The sequence below is a fragment of the Impatiens glandulifera genome, chromosome 7, assembly GCF_907164915.1.
Source record: "Impatiens glandulifera chromosome 7, dImpGla2.1, whole genome shotgun sequence".
Classification (NCBI taxonomy): Eukaryota; Viridiplantae; Streptophyta; class Magnoliopsida; order Ericales; family Balsaminaceae; genus Impatiens; species Impatiens glandulifera.
The window spans coordinates 28888473-28899740 of NC_061868.1; positions in this window are offsets into that span (position 1 = coordinate 28888473).

Genomic DNA, 11268 nt, shown 5'->3' on the forward strand with positions numbered 1-11268 from the left:
GACCCAATGGTTGCGGAGGTCAAGTCGCTTTTCTCAAATGACCAAACAATACTAGTTGAGGTTAATGAAAAAATCAATAGAATCGAGTTCCAACTTTCTATAGTCTATGGTAGAAACTCAAGTATCGAAAGAAGATTTCTCTAGAGTTGTCTTAGGAATTAGATTAATGGTGATAAACTGTGGGCTGTCCTTGGTGATTTCAATGTTACGAGAAGCGAAACTGGCCGAAGCCTGGAATATGATATTAACTAGGATATGATTGACTTCAACGATTGCATTAGAGATATGGGATGCATCGAACCTACTAATTCTAGGAACTTCTTTACCTAGTCATCAGCTCGAGGAGTTTGGAAAAGCAGAATCGATAGAAGCCTTGTCAACGAGAAGTGGATTGCTTAGTTCCCGAGAATCCAAATGCATGTTATGAATCCATGAATTTCGGATCATTGCCCGATCAAGCTCTTCTGGGAGAAGGAGGAGAGGTTCAAAAGACCATTCAAGTTCTTTAATTTTTGGATGGAGAGCGATAACTTCAAAGATATACTGGGTAAAGTGTGGCACAAATGCGTGGAAGAATCAAATATATTTAAGGTCTCGGAAAAGCTCAGACTTCTAAAAATCCAACTGAAAAGATTTGATAAGAATAAGTTCAACAACATTTCCATACGAGTCCAAATAGCCAGAATCGAGTTAGAAGAAGTCCAAAGCAAGTTACTTGGGGGAGAAAACAAATAGCAACTTAACGAGGAGGAGAAGGCTGCCCATGGTAACTTCAGGAAGCTGAGTTTATTATAAGAGAGTTTTGTGAAGTAAAATTCAAGACAAAACTGGCTTTCTCTCGGTTCTGCTTTCTTCTATCATAAATGTACGACTAAGAACCCGATGAACAATGTTTACAGACTGAAGAATGATGAGGGTGAATATGTATATTGGAAAAAGAGGGTACACGATCTCGCTTATCAATTTCTATAAAAAGTTTATGGGTACCAAGAAACTGCAGCTGAATTATTTGAATACCTTATATCAGATCATCAATAAAAGGGTTTCTGCTAAAGACAATCAAAATCTAATCAGGGTGGTCACACGGGATGAAGTCAAAGAAGCTCTTTTCAGCATCAACGAGAATAAAAGTCCAGGACCGGATAGTTTTAATGCTCAATTCTTCACAGAAAACCGATTGGTTGTGGGTCAAGATCACACAGAAGGGGTTTTGGAATTCTTCAAAAATGGAAAGATGCTTAAGTAGTGGAACACTACAATCTTGACTTTAATACCCAAAACCTCAATTCCCGAAAAGGTTCAAGATTTAGACTGATTTTATGCTGCAATGTCGTTTATAAAATCATTTCAAAAATACTTTCAAAATGATTTAAAAACTTCATTGGTAAAATTGTTAGTTTAAATCAATTTGCATTCATTCCCGATCGAACTATCTCTCATAATATTCTGCTCATGTAGAACCTCCTCAAAGGTTATGGGAAAAGAAAAACATTCCCGAGAGTGGCTTTTAAAATTGATATAAAAAAGTCTTTGATTTTGTTAGATGGGAATCTATTTGGGACTTTATGGTCGTATCTAGTTTTCCTATGATTTTTATAGAATGGATCATGTAATGCGTTTATACCTCTCGTTTTGTAGTTAGTATCAATGAGATCCACAGAGGCTACTTCAAGGATGAAAACAACGTGAGGCATGTCATCTTACCTTTATATCGTCATCATGGCGATCTTTGAGAGCATTTTTACGACCTTACAAAAGAATCGACCATACATCTTTTACCCATTCTGTGAGGAGAATGAGATTACCCATTTATGTTGTGCTGACGATTTTTCATTCTCATGCATGCTGACGTCGATTCCATAAAAACTATAAGAGTTGCACTAACATTTTCTGAGATTATAGGTTTGACGATCAACGAGAACAAGAGCTTGGAGTTCTATGGAGGAATGAAGGAGGAAACGAAGGCAAACATCTACAGCATCATGGGAATCGCAGAAGGAAGCTTCCCGGTCAAATACTTAGAAATACCACTTACGGAAAAACAGATCCAAATCTTGCACTAAAGACCACTGATCGATAAAGTGAAGAACTCAATTTCCGGCTAGGCAACAAAGAAACTTACTTATGTGGGAAGAATTGAGCTAGTCAAAAGCGTGGTAATATGAATCATTGGTTACTGGTCACAATAACTCGTGATCCCGAAGAAAATAATGAAAGAACTTGATGCGCTAATGAGAAACTTTATTTGGGAAAGTAGCGGGAGAGGCAGAAAGAAAGTTAAGTGGACCGCACTTTGCAAATCAAAGAAAGAAGGTGGAATAGGACTCAAAAACTAGGTTGAATGGAACAAAGTGTTGACGTATAAGCACCTATGGGTCATTGAGAGAAAACATGAGTCACTCTGGATCAAGTGGGTTCACACCCGGTTTATGAAACACGAAGCAAGCATTTGGATGAGCAAAATAAGCGATGGTATGGGATGGTCGTTAAATAAAATTGTTAAGCTAAGAAACAATATTGCAAGACTATTTGACATTAGTTGGGGAGACGGCAGAAACACATTATTTTGGCATGACCCATGGTACGAAGACCAACCGCTAATTCATAAAAAGGAATTCAGAAATGTGAGGATCATACAAGACTACCTAGATTCCAAGGCCAGAGATATTAAAGATGGGCTATAGAATTCGCTCCTTAGGTGGATACTGGAGGGGAAACGCATTATCGAACATATAAGCAACATCCAATTCAACGAAAGAACAGACATTCACCGATGGAAAGTCGAGGAAAACGGGAAGATGATATCAAGCAAAGTGTGGAACACCATCCAAGAGAAGGAGCATATTATAGATTGGGCTAAACTGGTCTGGTCATCAAAGAATATCTAGAGACGCTGATTTATATTATGCCTTGTATTTCGGGAAAGGATAAACATGAGAAATTGCATTATGAATTATATGGAGATCCTAGATACAAAATGTATGTTGTGTGTAGGGAACGAAGAAACATCTGATCATTTTTTCGGGAACTGTTTATTTGCCTCAAAGCTTTGGGGAAATTTTGCAAAAAATATGGAAATGACTAGGTACCTGAGAGACTAGAAAGAGATTAAGGAAGTGGCTGTGAAGAAAGAAAACTGCACAAAATTTAAATCAAAGATATTCAAATGCAGATTCGACTCAACATTTTACAACATCTAACTAGAGAGAAACACGAGGGCCTTCTCGAGGAATCGAAGAAGCTTAGAGAAGATATGGGATGATATCGTAATTTATTGTAGCGCAAATATCTAGATGTGGAGAAGAACCCCGAAGAACAAACTGAATTGGAGCCTTTGCGGAAATTGGAATGTATCATATCAGGAAGTCACCAAAAACTTTGATTTTTTAGCGAGATAAACGTTGTTTGAACTTGTTTGTAATTCCGTTGTTTTTTACTGTTACTAACAAAAAAAATTAGGCATGTCTAGAAAAATTCAATAACGCTTTGGTTTTTTTCCCTTTTTTGGAATTTTTTAATGAAATAACGTTAAGTTGATTTTTTCCAAAAAAAAATATATGTGATATAAGGAAGCTATTGAATAGCTCCTTTCACTTCAAAACAACTTTTAAATCAAAAACCCAAATTTTGATCACAAACTATTTTGAAAAAATTGATCATCATCCAAGTCGATCGATACCTTGAGATGATGATCAACATGTTCCCGAGAGCTTTGTGAAGCTACCCAAGCTCTTAGATCAAAGAATTAGAGCTAAAAAAATGAATTATAAAAATTGAATCCTTATGTTCTTGAGGACCGAGTCTTGTGAACCTAGGACCGAGAGATCCGACCGAGAATCCTCGGTTCTAGGCCGAGACCAAGGACCAATAAAAATAAATTAGGACCGAGACCGAGGACTAGTATTCTTGTGTTAAGACAAAGACCTAAGACTGATGTTCTTGATCTTGGATCGAGAAATCCATCCGAGGATTCTCACCTAGGACCGAGAATCCTAGACTTGGGACCAAGAATCCCAAACTTGGGACCAAGGACTAAGGAACTTAGCCCATAGTTAACCCCGAACCAAGAGATTTATACACCTCGGCCGAGAAACCTATCTCTAGGTTAGTCCAGTACCGATAGGTTTTTCCACCTTGATCGATAAGATCAGCTAAGGACCGAGAGTCCTTAGCACCTCGACCGAGAGACTCTAGTACAACGATCGAGGGTCTCTGAACCCCGACCGATAAAATCAGACCCAAGCCTTAAGACTTAGGTACTAAGGTCTATTTGGTTACACTCTTAAAATTCCAAAATTATTTTTGCAATTTTGGGATTCTTAATAATTTTTTAATAATCCTAAAAAATTAGAAAATACATTTTAAATATTTTGGGGATATTTCCACAAAAATATTTCAATAAAGGCTTGTTTAGTGTTTATTTTAAACCATAATGCCTTTAAAAATGACTGATATTCTTCAAGTATTTCCACCCTAGTTTCATCTGCAACAGGTATAAACATTTAAATATTGATGTTTCAATAATTTAAATAACGCTAAACCTAGAAACATGACTAGGACCGAAAGAATAATTGGTTAAAACTCAAACGTTATACAACTAATTTTCAAAAGTCAACTTTATAAGTAGATACCGCTTTTAAAACAGCTACGGAGGATGAAGCGTGAAAGCTCTTTCCCGAGTATCACCAAACTTCGAACCAAAAACAAAATTCTGGTGCAAAATATGTTTGTACATGTACACCTTTTTATTGATTTTTCTAACATCAATTGGTGATTCTATCTTCAAATAAATAATCTTTGCTTAAATTAATTATGTTTAATTAATTTATATCGGATTTCATAAAAATCAAATCGTCACTTGATTATAACAAATCTCAATATTATTAAATTTGAATAAAATTAATTTTTTTTACATAATTAATTTTAAAAGCTACTAGTTACTATCAAAATCTTTTAAAAATAATGTTTTATTTTAAAATATGTCTGACACATAAACCAAGGTTGAAACCATCGAACCTCGAGCCACTCCGGGCTCATATTGCCATGTGCTCACCACGTGCTAAGCTATAGGAATCCCAGGGGTTACATCTTTTCTGGAGACTCTACTGTGAATTAAATGTTTAACTCATAAACATAAACTTGGCTTTTAAAGTGTTTGTATCACGTTTTCACACTTAGGCTTGTCTTACAAGGTACAATACCTTAAAAGACGCATAGGTTTTAGAAAAAAAGCTCACTTGGATGTGTGTATTTGTACAACTAGTTCACTTAGACGTATGTACTAATAAATTGTCATTTTAACATACATACTATAAAAAAATTGGCTCGTTTAGCCTCTTTTAGTAACTGTAGTTAATTTTTATTTTTAAATTTATATATTTATTCATTAAATATTAATATATCTTCTCTCTTCTTCTTTTTCATTAATTAAATCAGGTAATTTATTTTATTTTTAAATTTTTTATTATTTTTATATTAGTTTTCTTTTTTATTTCATTTCTTTTTTTTTATCAATTTTTATTTTTCATAATTTTAGATTATCATTTTTTAAAAAAATTTAGCAACTTATTTATGAATTTTATGTTTTACTACAATATTTTTTTGAAGGATTTATTTCTTATTATTTTAATATGAACAAAAATGAAATTAATAATTTTTTATTTAATTTTTCTTCATGACTTATAATAATAGTAAGAACATTGTTTTGTCTAATATTTGATTATTACTCTTTTGGTGTTTGTTGAATGACTTGCTATTATTATCCAATTCTTGATCATTAATTTATTTATTTTTATGTTGTGTTGAAAGATTTTTATTGTTGAAATGATAAGTCATTGTTATATTCATTCATTGAGACCAAACAATTTTAAAATAATTAATAATCAATGTTAATATAAGAAAAAAATATAAAAAACATATAAAATTAAAATAATTAATGATGAATGCTCATATATATAAAATAAAATTAAAATAATCAATAATAAATACTCATATAGAAATAATAATAAATTTATGAAAAATATAAAAATGGAGGGTTCATTTATTAATGAAAAAGAGAGAGAGAAAATGTATTAATATTTAATTAATAAATATATAAATTAAAAAATGAAAGTTAATTATGGTTTAATTAAAGAGGCTAAATGAGCCAATTTTTTTATAGTATGTAGGTTTAAATGATATTTTATTAGTACATACGTCTAAGTGAGCTAGTTGTACAAGTACATACATCTAAGTGAGCTTTTTTCCTAAGTTTTATCCCTATTTTTAGAGTCTTTATGCGTAAAGGGTACATCTCTTCTTACAAAGAAGTACTCGATCGGATTAGTACTTCTACACTTACGTGCAAAGATTATCAATGTGGAATGACAATTTGTTACAAATCCAGTGATGTTGCGAGAGGAAAAAACTAATTAACCAGGATCGACCCACCCTTTGGCGATGAGTCGTCCGATAGGATGAAGGCATTGTGGAGGTTGGAGTAAATTTCTAATTGAGTTGATATTCCTTGGTTTATGGCAGAGGTTTATCTCTTCCACTATCGGTGAATGAAACTCTCTTATCCTTCTACCATTAGAAAAAAACTTGGTTACTACCACCAAGTCTATTATTTGTCGTGCCCAGACAATCAAAAGACCCCATCATTACAACCTCATATGTGGCTACTATATATGTAATATGTGTATAGTCTAAGTGAACATTTTTAGTATGTTCTTTCTTTTCAAAACAAATGTGTGTTTGTAAATGATTTGAATTCACAGTCACAAGAGGAGTACAGAAACTCCAAAGTCATATCCGATATTATCCTCGCGAGAACGTACATCGATTTCCAATCTTAGACTAAGATGGAAATAAGAAATGGAGAGATCCCTCTAACGCTAAGATCATCCATGATAACGATGTCAATCCTACTAACTCATTTCTTTCTAGTACCAGTAAATGGTAAACCCTCCTCAAGAATCATTAAGGTAGCACACCAAATGCAAAGAGGTAACAAAGATCCATTTGGTGTTATTCTAGCAGAGACGCTAATGGGCCTGAACAACTCATGTTTATCCTTCTAGAATGAGAAAAAGGGCTCCCCTTAATCTTCTACATCAAACTTCTTTAAAATGTCAAGCACTTACCACCAATTCTTCTTGATGGCGTCATGTCCCCTTTATCCAATATCGAAGAATGAAGGAAGCCTTGCTTGGACCTCCGGTACATAGCAATGATAAAATCCGAGACATTCTCCCATGGAATCCCATCGAGAAAATGACTTTCATGATGGATTACAAGTCATTAATACTTATGGGAATGAAATGAGTTACTTATTACTACACTTATAGCCTGTTCAAACATTTCGGCCATAACTTTATCGATTTGCCTTCGATGTGGATAAGCCCATTGACCGCATGGCCTATACAGGATATCTCAAAAAATTCCACGACGCCTTTCAAATGAATATCCTGTCAAAGCGAGCAAAGTACATGAATCTCATCCTCCAACAATATGAGGAAGTTCAGGAAAATGAAGTAGAAGAATATGCTAGTGTCGAAACGGGCTACAGCTGAACCTAAAGTCTTTGATCTCCGTCAAAACTTTTTCCCTTTTAGACTCTCTTTGTAAAATATCAGCAAGTGAGTTATGTCTGTAACAAACTTTGCGAGTATGTTTATATACAAGTCTACGTTTGTTTAATCGAATCACAAAAAGAGATGCTCATTCTTTAGGATTCATTTTATATACATATGCGTTGTATTTGTACTTTGTTACATCTGCGAACCCTCACCTCTTTCTCTTCACAACAGTCCACGACAAAGACAAGTCGACACGGCCCCAACAAAGAGAGATCCAAAAATTGGACGTTTTATAAGCCACCTGATGGTTGAAGAACCGTCCGTACCTAAATCGGTCTCGGTGACCGAATTCAGAGAAATGAAGGAAACTATACAACATGTAATGGAGCAACTCGCATTGATCACAACTTATTTAGCTAATCAACAAATTTCGTCAACATCCCAGAACATCTCTCGTTCTCCTTATTTTCTTAGTTAGGCAATCCCGATTATATTCACTCTCATTAAGCCCTGTCCCACTAGTAAAAAAGCTCAAGAAGAAGTCATTCTCTACGAAGACTCTGAAGAGGATATCAACCAACCTACACGGGTACAACATGAGGAAGTAATCAACCTCCTGAGTTCACAGAAAAACAAATTTCAGTGACTGACCAACCACCACTAATGGAATATGAACACCAAATGGCTCAAGTTCAAGCCATGTAGGCAGAGATGCAAGCCCAACTAAACAAGTTAGCAAAGGGAAAAAGCACTAAAGAACACCATGACTGGAAGGGCGTTATGAAAGTTGTCGAACGAGCAGTTATTCCAATATATGCCAAACTTCTAGCTCTCTCTAAGTACACAAGAAAAAATGATTCTTTTATCTTTTTCAAAATGTATGCTTTTGCAATGACCCCATTGCGACTTGGATAACCAATTGTTCTCTACCTATTCTTCTAGTATCGTGATGATGCTGCTTTGTGCTAGTATCACCAACAAAATAGAGTTTATCTATAGAGCACAGAAGAGCTGCATATAGTGTTCATAGAACGCCTCTCAATGCATCTCAACCTCAAAAGACCAGAAAAGAGGTTGAAGAAAATCAAATAGGGAGAAAATGAGAAATTTTGTGTTTAACGAATGATGGAAAGTTGTTGCCAAGGAAATTAATTCCCTCCCAAGCGAACTGCGATAAATCGATATGATTTTTGAAAATGTTAACGGATGATATTATGTTTGACTTGTCGTCAAAACTTTCCAAACTATGAAGAAATTGCTAAAAACTAGAATTAACCTCGATGACGCTATCGAGAAGGAAGGATAATAAGGAAAAGCAGTCAAAGCTACACCACCTTCAAGTCGTTTCCCAAGAAAGGAAAGGACGCAAGTACACTAGGTAACCGCTGTTTGGCATGAGCAATTTCCTCAAAAGGCGACCCTAAGTAAGTCTCTACAGCCCAAAGTAGATACAACTACTCCTACCAAGGGCACACCCCCAAAGGCACCTAAACCCCCTAGAGTCTTTGATGACATAATGATGCCTTTAAGTCAAGTGATGAAGATTCTCTAGGAAAGTAATCTCGTTAAGCCCCTTTCCCCAAGAATAAATAGAAAATTCTTGGAAAAGTATGAGAACGCCTTGTGCGACTATCACCAAGAAAATGGCCACAATACAGATAGTTGTAGTGCCCTCCAACATCTATTTCGGGACTTGATCGATCAAAACATGATCACCAAGTCGGAAATAACAAAGAATCTGCTACCAGATCATAAAGTCAATATGTTCACCACTGACGAAGCATCTCTTGACTACAATGTGTTACTAAACCTGATCCATAACATTGAACCAAATATCAACATGACCGATCCTTAGCCTAAAGAGAAGTCTAAAGCCTGCTCTAGTGAGACTTCTATATGGTGGAAGTCAAACACGATTGCTTACATCTATGACCCGATTAATATCGCAACAACGCCTGGTGGAACGGATTTTCAACCCAGTTTCATGAAAACCACATGGACAATGTGTTATCCACCTCTTAGCTTCCTATAGGAATTAGAAGGGAGGATGAGCCTAGAGCTTTTAACCCAGGAGACATCCTCCTCAATCAACTTAAAAGGACAAATGATAAGATTTCTATTTGGGAAATTCTGATGTACTCTATCGAGCACATGAAAGCAGTCCTCAATGAGTTAAGAAGGGCTAACGTCTCTGTCAACACCATCCCTAAAGAGCTAGTAGGAATCATATTTGCTAGTTCTCAACACAACATGACTGGCTTCAAAGACAAGGATCTTTCATCATCCAAGATAAATCATGACAAAGCCCTCTACATTTTTGTGTAAATGGATGAAAATATCGTTCCAGTGGTCTTGATAGACAATGGATCCTCTCTCAATATATGTCCTTAGAGGACTCTTGAGAAGATAGGTGTATCCTAAGACAAGATCATACCATTCGACCTGTGTGTTAGAGGTTTCGATAATTCTCGTCATTTATTGTGTAGGAAAATGTTATAGAACGCACATCTTGTTGGTTTCAATTCATAAGAGATCTCCATGATATTGTGCTTTCCTTTTCTGTCAACAACTATCATTTTTATTGGCAGGACACTCCTAGGATGCACTTTAATGATAATTCTAGCAAAGGACAAGTGCTCTCCTCCTTTAGTTATTGGGTCCATATATAATGGTTTCCCAATTGTACCTACAAAATGACTAATTGCTTCAACATTGTATATGTGAGCTGGAATGTTCCAGAACTTGAACCAAATTTGGGCAGTTTCCTTTGGTCTGCTCTGTAGATTCATCTTTTCTCACCATTTTTTCAACTTCATGCAATTTGATCATATGTAAGTATGCCCTTTCTCCAATATTTCTTTTAGATTTGAGCCCTTTTTGAACTGCAGGAAGTAGAGGTCATGTATGTTTGTAGAAATTTTTTTAAGCCCATTTTCTCCCCACTATTTAATTAGAGCCTCTTTGGTAGTTGGGAATGATACTATGTTTTTTCAATAAAGTTTCCAACCACCACAAACTCACAGTTTTTAATACATTTCTCATATACTTTAGAAAACAGTTTGAATTCAAAAGGAGAGTTGAGTACCTCTACCCTTGTTTGGATATCTGCCAAGTAGACTTTTCCTTTGTAGACATGGTCTTCAGATTTCTTTTCTTCTTTATTCTTCTACACCTCGTTCACTTTTCATGTTGAATTACTCCTGATAGTGTAGGTCTTGGTTTTGGGAGCCTTCATCAGCTCCTTCATTGCATCAACTGATCATTTAACTATCTTTTCATATTCTATTTTTTTCAATAAATTTCAATCCTAGAGATAATGAATATTGAGTTAAACTGTTATTTGTTGAGCTTTCTCTTTACTAATTGTGATTTATCCCTTTTAGCATGCATTAAGAGTTTGGTAATCTGGTTTTAAGACCAAACAGGTTGTCTCTTTCAATATTATTAATACAACCGCGTGATTATATAACTTTATCCAAAGAAATATGATAGAAGAAAATATTATCATTCTGGAGTCTAATAATGACAATTTCATGGATGTCGAAGAAGATGAAACATATATTGAATCTAGTACCACGAATAATTTTCGAGATGAAATTGTCGCATAAATTTATGATTTATTAATAAACAAAAAAATTTTATAGTATGATTCTCGTACCAAAACAGTTAATGTTTAAATAAAAATAAAATTAATTAAATATAATCAATA